The sequence below is a fragment of the Ambystoma mexicanum genome, chromosome 13, assembly GCF_040938575.1.
Source record: "Ambystoma mexicanum isolate Mex_15411 chromosome 13, UKY_AmexF1_1, whole genome shotgun sequence".
NCBI lineage: Eukaryota > Metazoa > Chordata > Amphibia > Caudata > Ambystomatidae > Ambystoma > Ambystoma mexicanum.
The window spans coordinates 106,504,808-106,518,604 of record NC_090938.1 but is presented as its reverse complement, the minus strand read 5'-3'; the positions used below and the strand labels follow the sequence as shown (position 1 = coordinate 106,518,604).

Genomic DNA, 13,797 nt, shown 5'->3' with positions numbered 1-13,797 from the left:
ATCTGTAATGTAGCACAGCCAGAGGTTGCGCCTGGGCTTGCAGACGGACAACCCACATGGGAGGGATCCACTCCCAGGAAAACACCAATGTTCTGCTGGCATGGGGGGCAATTTGTGTCCTGCCCCTGCAATTGTGTCCCAGCACACCAACATATCTGCCCAGACGGCCCATTCCCACCCACACCACCAACAATCCAGCCCCAGTCTCACCCACCCCACCGACAGTGGGCCCTAACCATATTAATTAAAAAAACAGTACTCCATAACGTTGCAGCTGCTCGCGTAGAAAAAGCTGTAAACCAAACAAACTCACACCAGCAAAAACAAATCAATACTTTTCAAGCATGCCCCCCCCTTGCAAGCCATCCCTGGTGGTCTACTGTACCTCAACCCCCCCCCCCCCCCCCCCCCCCACAGCCCAACCGAGTGAAAACCCATTTGCCCCCAGGGAGGCCTGCATGAGGTGCCCCACCACCCATTTGGGTGGGGGAGGGTGGGTGGGGCAGTAATGTTTGGGCACCCTGGGGGCCGATTGGCACACCAATGTGGCCCTCTGCGCCAAGGGAAGTTTAATAAACCAAGAAAAAAATTGAAAATAGCAGGCTGCACTTTAGGACGGGGGGTCGGGGCTCAGCACCCATCCACATCTTCACTTTTTTTCTTTGGTGACCCAACTCCCCTTGGCGCAGAGGGGCACATTGGTGTGCCAATTAGCCCCCAGGGTGCTCAAACTTTACTGCCCCACCCACTGGGGTGCCTGTCCCACAATTTTTGGTGGCCCCCTTTTCTGTAAAATAAATCCCTAGTGGCTAGTGGACCCCCACCCAAATCTCCCTTTTTTTCTTTTTGCCCCCTTCCTTGGGGGCAGATGAGCCATCTGCCCCTAGGGGGCCCTAACCTGCAGGCTCCATCCTTTGGGGGGCCCTGCAGACTTCTTCCTGGTGCCCCCCCCTCCAATTGGATGGCAATCCTCCCCCAGGGAGGGCTACAAGGGGTGGCCCCCCTTTCCACTTGGTGTGGGAGGGGCAGGGCCACCACCTTTTCAGGGGGGCAAAAAGAATCTCTGGTGTCTAGGGCCACCCGACCCCAGACATTTCCGATTTACCCAGTACTTGCAACTAATTGTGGTACCTATAATGCACCACTCCGGTGGATGCTGGCCGCAGACATCGCTACCGGCACACATTAGAATAGAGCAAGGACTATGACAATTTGGTCGTGCTGGTCACACTTCTTGGCCTACTTACAAGAGCCTGTCACACTTCTGGCATCAAAATGCAGTGAAAGACGTGACAAATTTGGGCACAGTGAACACATAGTGTCTCTAGCACTCACGCCATCTCCGAACTTTTCTCAGCACCCATCCCCATGCATGGCAGCATGGGTTACTCTCTACCGGAGCGTTTGGCCAAATACACACATTCTAATATTACTCCATGACCTTCAACACTCACCGAGGGTGTTACCAATACCAGCGAATTGAGACTAAAAATGGGAAAATGTTATATAAATCACATGAACAATACACTTGTTGTTTTTTTCCATCAGGAGAGAAGCATATGTTGCTTCATTGTATAATCCCCTTTTGCATTTTATTTCATAATATTACAATGCTTCCATATGTTTCCATTTCCGTATCCTTTGCTGAATCCATTCTCAGTCACTTGAGGAAAGCTAGAGTTTGTTGTTGGCGTGCTAGAAAGTCATCTTGGGTGCTTGGTATGCTTTTGCATATCAAGCGACTATGTTGCTGGCCTTGCTCAGCTATGAAGCAACACATTATTTGATTATGGTTTTTTTGTCTAGATACAGATCTCAGCTGGAAAATGTGGTCTGCCTGTTTTGTATTATGAAATGTATTGTAATGTCCAAAGCATTTAAAGGTAGTTTCTGTTGTCTGGTGCAGTCCTGTTCGTTTTTTTATGTTAGTGGTGCGGTTGATCTATTAGAACATATGGTTGCAGCTAGTAAGTGATATTTTAAGATGTTGCCAACAATGACTTTGTTTAACCTGAAGCACTTGTAATATGTAGCATTTATGAATAATGCAGTTCTCATGGCACCATAAAACTAGACCTATAAATACTATATACAGTCCAAATAATGTGGATTACCTCTTGCGTGGGAGGATTAACAGGTTAACATGGATGGTTCAGGTCAAGACTTGCATCACAAGCTGTTTCAGTATTTTATTAGGCATGGACAGTGCGATTGACTGCTGGAAAATGTAAAATTACAGCCCCAAAGTTACTTGAGTTCCTTTACTTGCCATGTACTGGCTGGAGGATCCAAGAGTGGTTACTGAGAGCTGCAAACGTAGCATCCTTTAATGGGCTGGTGGAGATGTAACCTCTGAGTCTAAAGATAAAACTAGCGAGATTATCTGCCTGACCTCCCCACGGTGCTTGACCTAGAGAACTGAATGTGCTAAAATAATTAGACATAATTCAGAAGATTTCAGGAGGTAAAGTGTTGGGACTGATTTTCTATACTCCGGTCTGGTGGACCTATTTATAGAAGGCCAACCTAGTGTAGTGCCAGAGACCATTCTGAGAGCTGTGGACAAACCAGTTTAAGTTATGGTCAAGGCTAAGTCTCAGGAGAGGTGATCCTGGTAAGGAGTCCTCAATGAGTGTACACAGTGAAATGTCAAGGAACACATTTGACAGTTATTAAAATACTTGTTTATTGCCATATAACACACAGATGACAACTAGCATGTAATACGGTCACACAATACTAAATAAACAATACATATATACAATCACTGGAGTAGGGCAAAATAAATGACAAAGGAAGTTAAGTATTAGTATGCAGCACTACATGTCCAGAGATGCAACACTAACGCCATCCCTAGAATGTATGGGGCCTTGTGTCCAAAGGTTCACCAAAGTTCCACACAGTTTTGTGAGATGGGGAACAAGTTAGTCAAAGCCTTCTGGGGTCCAATGAAGGGTTCCCAATGGTAGAGGACAAGTTATCCTAGCTAATAAGTGCCCCCCACTTTTGGAATGCTTGCACAAGCAAGCAATGGCAAAGCCAACCCGTTGTAAATGTTACCAAACGTTTAAAAAGGAGTACGAGGATTCAGGTAAGTACAGTTACAACTTACCCCCTATATGCTGATTCCTCTGAGGACTTGACAGGTCTTCCGAAGAGGGTCCAAGGTCACTTTTCCCACTGTCAGCTACAATCCTCGATTCCCAGGGATTGCAGGTTTGAGCACTTCTTTTGTCAGAAACAAATGCTGGTACACGGTCTTCAGGTTGGAGAATGCAGAAGAACTCTATCTAGGGCCCTGCTTAGCACACGACTGGATGCAGGAAAGCTGTTTTGGAGAACAGTCACTGATGCATTGCGATGTAGGGGGACACACTTGTGATCTGACTTTGCCTAGTGTAGCTGGTCCCCTTGATGCTGGAACCACGAGATTTGCCAGAGATGAGACCTGTAGCACAAGTTGTTGACCCCCAAGAATTCTGAGCCTCAACGCAGAACAGCGATGTATGCAGCACGGTAGCCCAAACTCTGAGCTGGGCAGCCACTGGGTGATCCAGAGGCACTTCCAAGGACTCTTCATAGCTGATGTCGAGAATGGATGTTCTCTCCACTCCAAGTGTCGCAACTCCTTCTACAAGACGGGGCTCTTCCAGGTCAGCAGCAGAAGTTGGTTGCCAGGCCTTCTCCCAATGGGTCCACGGTCTCCTTACACGTCCTGCAGCTGGATAGGATACTTGGTTCCTTCAGGTTTCTTCCAGGATCTCTGAAGAATGGGTGCAGGTGTGCTCTTATCCAAAAATCAGGCAAGAACCGAAGCTCCCACTAGCCAATCAATGATCTGGCCCACACAGACCAATCGGGACCACTGGTGGCACAGCTCATGCATACCATTCAGACACACCGAACCCAGTTTGTGGATTGGAACCAGACCATCTCAACCCACTTCCTGGCAGCACACACATGGCCCTGCAGTAGCCTGCGAAAAGGCTAATTTCCCAGGTACTGGAAGGCATATAATTTTCCTGGTCACGCGGGTCAGGAAGAAGGGTTAGTGAAAAGATGGCCATGGGAGAAACAAACATCCTGGCATGGCCATGTTTAGACACTAGCCACAGTAGGTACCCAAACGCTGTAAGGCTAAAGAAAAAAGCACCAAAATACACCAAACAATAGCAAAAAGTTGCTGCTGCCACCAGCTTGTCACTTAGGCACACCTAGAGTAACCAAAAATCCTGAGTGTTAGGCTAGGGTAAAACAAAAAGTGTACCCCTATGTACTCTATTGTAAGATGCATTATAAAATGCTAGTTTCCAAAAGTGATAATTTCACAAGACTAAGGGAAACTGTTTCCCAGTTCTGTCAACCTGAAGGGCGTGTCAGTTTCCCCATGACAAATGAGCAAAAGCCAGTGTAGTGAAGCTTCACTGCATTGCAAAAAGAGCAGGTCAGATAAAAAAATTAAAGCAAAACGTTTGGGGGTCCATAAAAATGAAGGTAACGGTGCTGGTAAAGAGAAGTCTTTCCTAACAGTAGGATCTTTAACTGGGAAGGGCTACTCTTTCTGCACCTAACGGATGTATTCGCACTTATGAATACCCATTAATGGCCTCATGGTTCAGCAGATGCCTCGTCTGCTGTCCATCACGAATTCTGAGCAACACTGTGACTGATTTATTCAGTGTAGTGGTGCACACCTTATTCAATCTATGATCTCGCTTTTCAAGATCTCCCACACAAAACATCCTTCTTAGTCTGCAATTCACATGACTGTGTATTAAAAATATGGCATTTATAACGCACCTGTACCCAAGTGTTTCTAGTTGCCGCAAGACAAGGGAGGGGGAAGACCTAGGGAGGACAAGACAAACCATCCTACTTGGCCTGGCCATTCCTATCTTGCAAGTGCGACAATAGAAGTGCAGGGGAAGGTGTGATCAGGGCTGCATGGCTCTGTGTAGGTGCAAAGAGGCAGGGGGGGCTGTAGGGATTAGTTACAGCCCCTTGGTGCATGGTAGGCCTGGAGGCAGTGCAAAGGAAGACTGGTCATGGAGGAGCCTGGTACCCAGTCAGCACAGCAGAAAATTAAATTAGCAAGGCAGCAAGAAAGAAGGCTGAGAAGAGGAGGGTCTTGAGCTACTTTCCGGAACTTCAGGTGGTCCAGATCAAATCTGAGAGGGGCAGGGAGGCCATTCCAGAGAGATGCACCTGCAGAGGAGAAAGCTCTACACCCCCACTCTCTGCCTGGGGAAGTATCTGACCCTCCGAGTTGGAGATAGCTGTGCAAAGGGCTCTAAAAGGAAGGTATTTCGAAGAGCCAGTTGGATCTAGCGTGGGCCGTGCCCACAGTGCCTGGTGGGCGATGCAAAGGGTCTTGAATTTGATCCTTGAAGCCACCAGGAGCCAGTGGAGAGATTTCATGGCTGGAGATAGTCTCGGAGCTTGAGACAAAGTATAAGGCCTGCAGTCCTGTTCTGGATTAGTTGCAGAGGGTGAAGGGTAGAGGTAGACAGATTGAGAGAGGCGGTTGCAGTATTTAACCCTGGAGAGAACAAGGGCTCCGGAGACACTGAGCTTCTGGGGAAAAGTGAGATAAGGTAACTTAACTCCTTAAATTATATTTATTTTCACCCTCTTCATCTTGATACATAATCCCATAGGTGGTTAAAAATAGAATCCTCTTCGGGTTTGGCTGGTCACCGATCATTTTATTGTACAAGGTGTGCTGTTTTTGTAATTGGGCGATGAGAGCATTCCTGGTTTGCACGATCGTTTGAGGCGATCCGAGCTTCCCTAACAGATTTGCTGGTAACATTCCAGCTTGTCATGAATACTTTTGTAATTGAGGATCTAGGCTGCTCAGGAACGTCTCATAGGTTCAGGGTTGGTGGCACGCTTTTATTTTATTTATTGTAGTGCTCCTTGTTCCTACCTGCCTAAATGATTGCTCTGCTGACATCCTATCCATATACATCTCCCCACTGGTCTGCCACCAGAGTTATTCTGTTATGTTTTCCCATTTGTCACAACTTTGCAAATGATTAACCTTCTCACGAGTCACCTTTTGTAGTTCTCTGCTCCAGACTCCTCAACCACATAGGCAATTCTGTGCCTCACAATAAGGCACAACTACTCATTTGAAATCCTTAAACCTAGATCATAAATTGGAGCATGCCTCTTTTTGGACCGCTTCCTCATCTGGGGATCTATATTGTTCCCAAATACGTTTGGCTGAATTTTTGTTTGCACGTTTTGATTTTAATGTACTTGTAGCATTTCTACATCTATACCAGTGTTGGCCCGCACTACACAGGGAAGCTTTCGTCCCACAGTGCGCAGATACTCTGGGAGACTTTGCTTACTGTCCATTCTTTTTCAAATTCTTTCGAAGTGTACAATGATGCAATCTACTAGAGCTGGATGGTCTCTGTTTTTAGAAGTGGGAAATATTGAATATAGATGTTTATTCGAAATACATTCTTAAAACTTTGCATATATGAATAAAAAGCATGCAAGTATTTGTCTATACAAGCAATAAAATGCATGCAGAAAAATGGCCGTTACATTTTACAGTGCAAAATCCTCAATACCAGTGTATTGGGGGTCGCCTCGTAGCACTCACCAGAAAATTACAAAAGTTGTCAGTGTACGCCGGTGCAACAAGTAAGTTTTTTATTCAGGGACCAAGACGCAACTGGGACAGCAAATTGAAACAAAGCGGAACAGAACTGCATGAAAAGGTGCTGTCAAATGCCCTCGAAGTGAAAACATTTATAGACAGAAAGAATTAGCATTTGAGATTGTGCGACATAGAAATCTCCCCACACAGAAATGATTGATTCTTGCACTTTGGACTCCTGTAGAACCCTATACATTATGCTTGACCATTGGGACAATGAACCTTCCCACACTGCCCTCCGTTAGAATACTGTGATGTCACAATCCACCCCCAATTCCTCCAACACAAAATTATATGATTGAAACATTTGAGACGAGCAGTGGAACTTTATTATTCTGCCCTGGTCGCATCTTCCTGTCTCCATGGGGAAGGCTACCCACCACAGCATCAGAGCCTTCACCCACGGACATACTTTAAAATGATAGTTGCATATTGGGAACATTCTAACCCTCTTTCCAGGGCAAATGGTCTGCAGGCGATTTGAAACTGCTGTGGGTCTTGTCGGCTTCACTAGAAAATCACATTTCATAAATGATTTTGAATGATATAAATGGTCATATATGCCTCTTTCAGTACTAGACCCTGGGTGCTCTAATCAGTTGACCTTGAAAAATTACCTCTGTGTGTTACTCTGTACACCCGGCCAGGGATTGCATGCTCAAAGCTAAAGAATGTCGACAGTGGCCTTTGCCGCAAATGAAATGCTCACACGTTTAAAGCAAAGCATGCTTTTGGGGCCTATTTACAGCGCTTTATTCTATCACAAAGTTTGATTATATTTACCTGTGCCCCAGGATTTATGGATTTTTTAAATTAAGTTTTTAATTTCACAGATGTGAGAAAGGGCCCCCTCCCTTTTACAGTGCTCCTCCCTCGGTTGATAAGTGCATTCCTTCATACCGCGCTGGACTTGTATTTTTATTAAACCAGGATGTTATCTGTCAGTTTAGTTGCATTTCAGCACTGATTAATAATTAAATGGCCTTTGATACTCCTAGCTGCTAATACAATAAAATTCATGCTCCCAATGTGAAGGTCTGATGTTCACATATGCGAATAAAAGGCAACACTACATAGAGTAATAATACCCCAGCCTTACTGTACAACCTATTCAAAAAAATGCATGCTTGCTTTTAATTAATGTATGAAATGCATCCTCGTTTTTGTACAGATGTGCATACAAGGTAGCGATTGGTAATGGCCTGTTGATGCACAAGTGAAATTAGTGATAACTCTAAGATAAAATGCTGTAAATGACAATTTCATTTAATTTAGACGAAATAGATCAAACACATTTTTACGAATATTAGCTTGTTGACTATTTCTTTTTTGCTCCATGAGAGGATTGGCAGCAGATTACCAAGATTCAGTGACTCAAGTTTGCTTTGCGTAAGTGAAATATTGATATTCCCAGAAGTTATCCATCTCTAAAATATCTCTCAAAAGATGAAGTGAGTTAGTAAAAGAATTTTGGTTGGCCCAAAGTTAGTTGCCTCTAAATATGGGAACTCGGTAGTCATTGCACTATGTAGATTTCTCAAGAATTGAATTTCTGCTCCAGCGTTTTTTAACAAAGGCACTACTTGAGGCATACCTATCCATACAACCAGATGTAGGTATGGAGACTGTTGGCTTAGTTTACTGCATTGCACTTATGATTTTCAGGAATTTTTTGAAAACCCTGTGTTTGGGGATCATTTGTGTAGCAACCTTTTCTGTATGTACTGCACATATTTTCTTAATAGTAGACCTTTAAACCAAGGTAATCTGAGTTCTCAACTGTAGAAGGTGCATTATTATTGAAGTTAAACCTTCTATTCCACTACAGGCATTTCTGATTTAACTTCTGATTTTACGATGTTGATGGGCATTTGATGATTCAGTGACGAATATCTGCAACCAGTCAGTGTTTATAAGGTGTGTGTGTGTGTGTGTGTCTGTGTGTGTGTGTGTGTGTGTGTGTGTTGGGGGGAAGAGGAGGGGAGGTTCTGCCCAATGTCTATGCTGTTGGGCAGTCATCAAGTCAGTTTAAAGGGTTCAGTGGAGCTGTAACAGTTAACACCTAGATTCTTTAAGGATTTAAACAACTGTGCCCTAGCTACCTTACTTAGCAAAGGCAGTCAGCAAATCCATAAAGACACCCTCTACTGACCCTACGGTATTAATCATCTATCAACGGTTTATATATTGTTACATAGTACTGAGGCTCAATCTAAAATCCTATTGCATGTTGGTTGAGAGATAATGTTCTCAACCCAATAATTTGGGCACCAAAAAAGTGGAACAGCTGTGCAATACTTGCTCAGATCCCCTTTATTTAAGTTAGCCACCTTAGAACTGGACCAAAGGTACCATTCCTTTACCATTGATGGTAACATCATAAAAGTCTCCAAAGAGGTTAAAACACAAGGTGTATACCTCGACTCTACCCTATCACTAAAACAAATAAACTCTACCATCTCAGCTACCTCATACACCAATAAATTGATCAATGCCTGTAGGCCTTTTCTCTCCACCTCTAGCTGCCTCACCCTATCTAGAGCGCTGATATTGTCTAAATTAGACTATTGCAACACACTCTACTTAGGCACCACCACTAAAAATGTGAATAGACTCCAGATCCTGCAAAATAATGCACTAAGATGTGCCCTCAACCTCCCGCGCAAGGTGCACATATCCACGGCTAGAAAAGAAGTCCACTGGCTCCCGATCCGTGACAGAATCAAGCTAAGAACACTGGTCATCACCCACAAGTGCCTATCACACACTGCCCCACGGTACCTTTCTGACAAATTCTCTAGACACTGCCCCATTAGACCCACCAGAACACCTTACCTATACCAACTAAAGATCCCTAATTATAACCTAAAAACAGCAGGGAGCTCCAGTTTTCCAGTGCTCGCAGCACAATGTTGGAACACCCTCCCCACTACAATTAGATCGGAACCCGCATTCTGGCCATTCAGAGCCATGGTAAAATCATGGCTTCTAGCAGCCTGAACATCCAGACTCTCACCATCATGACCTGCTAGCCGCCGCTCTCCACCCGTAGTAATGTTAACTCTACCTACAGCATAGTCAGGACCAACCTGTAACCCGGTCCGCATTAGCCACTGTAACTTGTTTTTCTCTTTGCATATTCTCTGTACATACTGTTCTCGGTATACTTTACTCTTGTATGTATATATTCAGAGCTTGGACCAATGTACGCTCTGTCTGTTGTACTATGATGTGGGTGCAACGATATGTAACCCTGCTGTACACATGATTATGCGCCCAGTTACCTGAGGGTTTGGATGTAGTAGTAATGTGCATAGGTCTAAATTTTAGTTGGAGATATCTCCAGGCGCACCATCTGTTCACTGGATATTAGACCAGCCATGTTAATACATTTTCTAATCTCTTCAAACCTTCACTCCTCGGATAACTCATTTAAGGCAACATCTGTACTGCACACTTGACCTACTCATCCCTACTATGTATGCCTCGAAAATGGTAAAACCGTTTTTATTCCAATATATTGCTTATTAATGCTTACAATACCTTCTCCTGATCACCATTAGCTGCCAATCACATGAAGTGTTTTGATTCATTAGCAGCAGTCCCAGACCACCTTTAATTGTGGTGAACTTCAGCACACATGGAAAGTGCAACAGCTCTTCCTTGGGACAGACAGTAACTTTAGCATCCATAAATACCACATGTCTATGCTGTTTGCCAATTGTTATAGACTTTGTTAACTTAAAGGACTGCCTTAAAAATAAGATATTGCATGCCTTTGAAAAAGAGTTAGGCGGCACATCTGACAGAAAAACGTTGAAGAGTTTATTTCAACAAAGGTTTTAATGTATTTTCTAAAGCAGTTTCAATCCCTACATTATACATTCCCCTACATTATACAATGTATTTACGAAGCCACTCTTTGATATTTTGGATTCTCTGGGTGTCACCTACACAAATTATGCAGATGATACCCAGATACTTATTTCTATCACTGGTGACTACGCGATCGACTCAAAAGCCCCCAATGATGGCTACACATTCATTCAAGCCTGGATGGCGCATCATGGGCTTTGCTTGAATGATAAGACTGAGTTACTTATCCTAAGCTCACATATCAGACTAAACCAACTGGCCATAGCTTTCAAATCCTTCGTCATTGATGGGAATTCTAAAAAAGTGTCCAGTGACACAAAATCTCTCGGTATCTATCTCGATTCCACCCTATCACTTTATCGACAAACCAATGCAGTGGCCTCTGCAGCAGCTTAACTTGCAAGCTCATAACAGCATGCAGACCCTTTCTCACAACAAATAACTACATCATCCTTGCCAGAACACTCATAATGTCAAAGATCGACTATTGTAATGCTCTCTACCTTGGGACTAGCCAAAGGGACATTAACAAAGTACAGGTTACCCAGAACAATGCCGTTCGGGCTGCCCTCAATTTTCCCAGGAAACTACATATCATAGACACCAGACAGAGCCTTCATTGGCTTACGGTTGCCCACAGAATATCTTTGAAAACCCTTGCGATCACCCACAAGTGCCAAGCCAACCTCGCCCCTGAATACTTAGCTAACCGCTTTACGATACACACTGCTTCCCGTCCACTGAGATCCACTCAAACTCACTTGCGGACCATTCCTAGATTTAAGTTACAAAAAGCAGGTAGGTCCAGCTTCCCAGTCCTTGCTGCCAAACTGTGGAACACTCTCCCCACCCTACTCGGAGGGGAGCCTTCCTTCCTTGCCTTCAAATGCAAAACCAAAAAAATGGCTCCTTGAACAGGATCTAGCAGCATCTCGTTCATAATGTTCAACTAACTATGATCTAGTGGCATCCCGCTCATAATTGTTCAACTGACTTTATCTGTAACATATGTACCATGTAAGAAATGTGTAATATTTGTAACCTATATGCCATGTAAGAAATGAGCCCAGATGCCCCCGGGCCAGGCGCACGATACAAATAAACTAAACTGATGTCATATTGCGTAGATGCCAAGGTAAGGTGTTCCACCGTCTCCAGCAACAGCTTATCTGATGACCGTAGAGGTTGGCTTGGTTGGTACCAAATCAATTTGTCAGCAAGGTAAGGAGGGTGCAAGGTTATAAAGGCATCTGAAACTATAGAATTTTAAAATTGATTATTTTCTTCACCGGTAGCCAAAGTAAAGATTCCGAAGGGCAGAAATGTCTGTTTTAGGGACTTTAAAAATAAGCCGCACAACAGAATTCTGTGATCTATGCAGTCTAGTCAAATGTTTTCTCTGGACTGCCTGCCAGCAAGCTATTACCATATTCCAGGCAGGAGTTGACTAATGCTCCCACTACCGTAACAGGGTATTTTTGTGGTGTAAAAGGGAGAGCAAGACAAAGACGTAAAGAGTAAAAAACATTCTGCACTGCAGCGCTGACCTGGTTTTCGGACTCTAGGTACGCTTGCCAGATACAGCCCAGGTTTTTATTTTGGATGCATAAACAAAGCTAAAGCCCAAAAAGCTGGGATGAGGAGTTCGTTTGGAAGGACCCATTATCAGATGTTTAGGTCCAAACAAGGCCACTTACTTTTTGTATGCATTCAGCTGCAGCCGGTTATAGGACATCCAGAGATTAACTTCATTCAGGCATTGATCGATTCTCTGGAAAGAATCATCATTACTTTTTTTAAAAAAAATCTGAGCATCTGCATATGAAAGGAAACGTAGATTGAATTTCCTGAAAATACTTGATTGGCGTTTTAAATCAAGATTGAAAAGGAAAGGAGCCATGGGGAACGCCACAGCTCAGTGGGTCAGTATCCGAAAGGTACCAATCAAATAACTTTTTGATAACTTTTAGACAAAAAGGCGTTAAATAATAACAAGGCCTTCTCCGAAACTCCCTCTATTGTTCTTAAAGGGTGTAAAATACTGTGGTCTGCTGTACTGCATGGTAACGAAAGGTCCAGCATTACCAGGAGGGAAAGTTCACCCTCATCTGACCAACCAAGAAGTTTGGCCCACGTTGCCATCATTGCGATTCTGTACCATACTTGGGCAGAAGCTGGACTGGAAAATGTCCAGGAGTGAACATTCCTCCACGTGGTCTTGGAGCTGCTTAGTCACTATTTTCTCCAAGATCTTTCCTGTAGATTTTTCTTGGCGACCTAAGCAGAATATTTCAACAGCAAGGGTTAATGATCATGCCTTTGGTCGAAGTGACCTTTTAGTTTTTGATCTGCCTCCCGTCACATGTTTTACAGAATGTGTAGCCAGCAGGGCTAGCTTTAGAATGATCAAATGTACTTTTGGCTTGTTGATCTGCTGAAAATGTACCATTTACAAAGAAACTGTATTCTTCAATTAACTTGATCCAACCTTTTCCTTGTGTATTCACCAGTGTGAAATGTGAACTTGTTGGAGGGATCCCCCACACATGAAAATAATTGAAATCCAAAGAAGTGAGTTCTCCCCGGATTACAAATTGGGATTAAACTCATCACAATCCCACCACTATTTATAAAGTGGATATATGCGCTGCCTGAAGTCTGTTAACTATAGAGTGCAATCAATACAGTTAATACAACAGGACCCTCACAATTATTGTACAAGTTAAAAGGGACACCACATTCCCTAGATGAAAATGAACAATTGATCAGTTGAATTGCTGATGTAGATAGCACAGTCAAGCTAAAATTCACATTTAATGTATATGGAACCAACTTTAGTCCAACCTTTTTATGAGTAGCACAGGTCAAAAGATGTTTGCTAGGCTGGGAGATATAAGCATGTCATGGACCAATCCAGGTCTACTAGTTTAGTGGCTATCCCGGCTATGTTTTATTAACATTTCTTCCAACAGGGACTATTGGCTCACTCTTCATCTCTTCAATTGAAAATATACAAATTATATTGAACAGTAATGACACTGACTCTCCATTTTCTTCAACATACTCCACCACAAGTGCCAAATGTTGATACTTCTATCCAATTACAATTGTGTTAACAAAATGTTTTCTTATTTGAGGGAGATTTTCTCCTTTTTTGGTTATTAGTTTAACATAAACTGCCCTTCTCCTGCTTTAGCATTTCTGGTAGTCGTGGTCTGTCTTTTCCCACCACTGTAACTGCGGAG

At 43.5% G+C, this 13,797-nt stretch overlaps 1 protein-coding gene across 5 annotated transcripts in view; it reads left to right on the top strand.

The window, feature by feature from the left end:
- TRIM33 (tripartite motif containing 33) overlaps positions 1 to 13,797 on the top strand; it is a 1,358,766-nt gene that overhangs the window by 471,627 nt on the left and 873,342 nt on the right. The gene's annotated exons all lie outside the window — the stretch shown is intronic.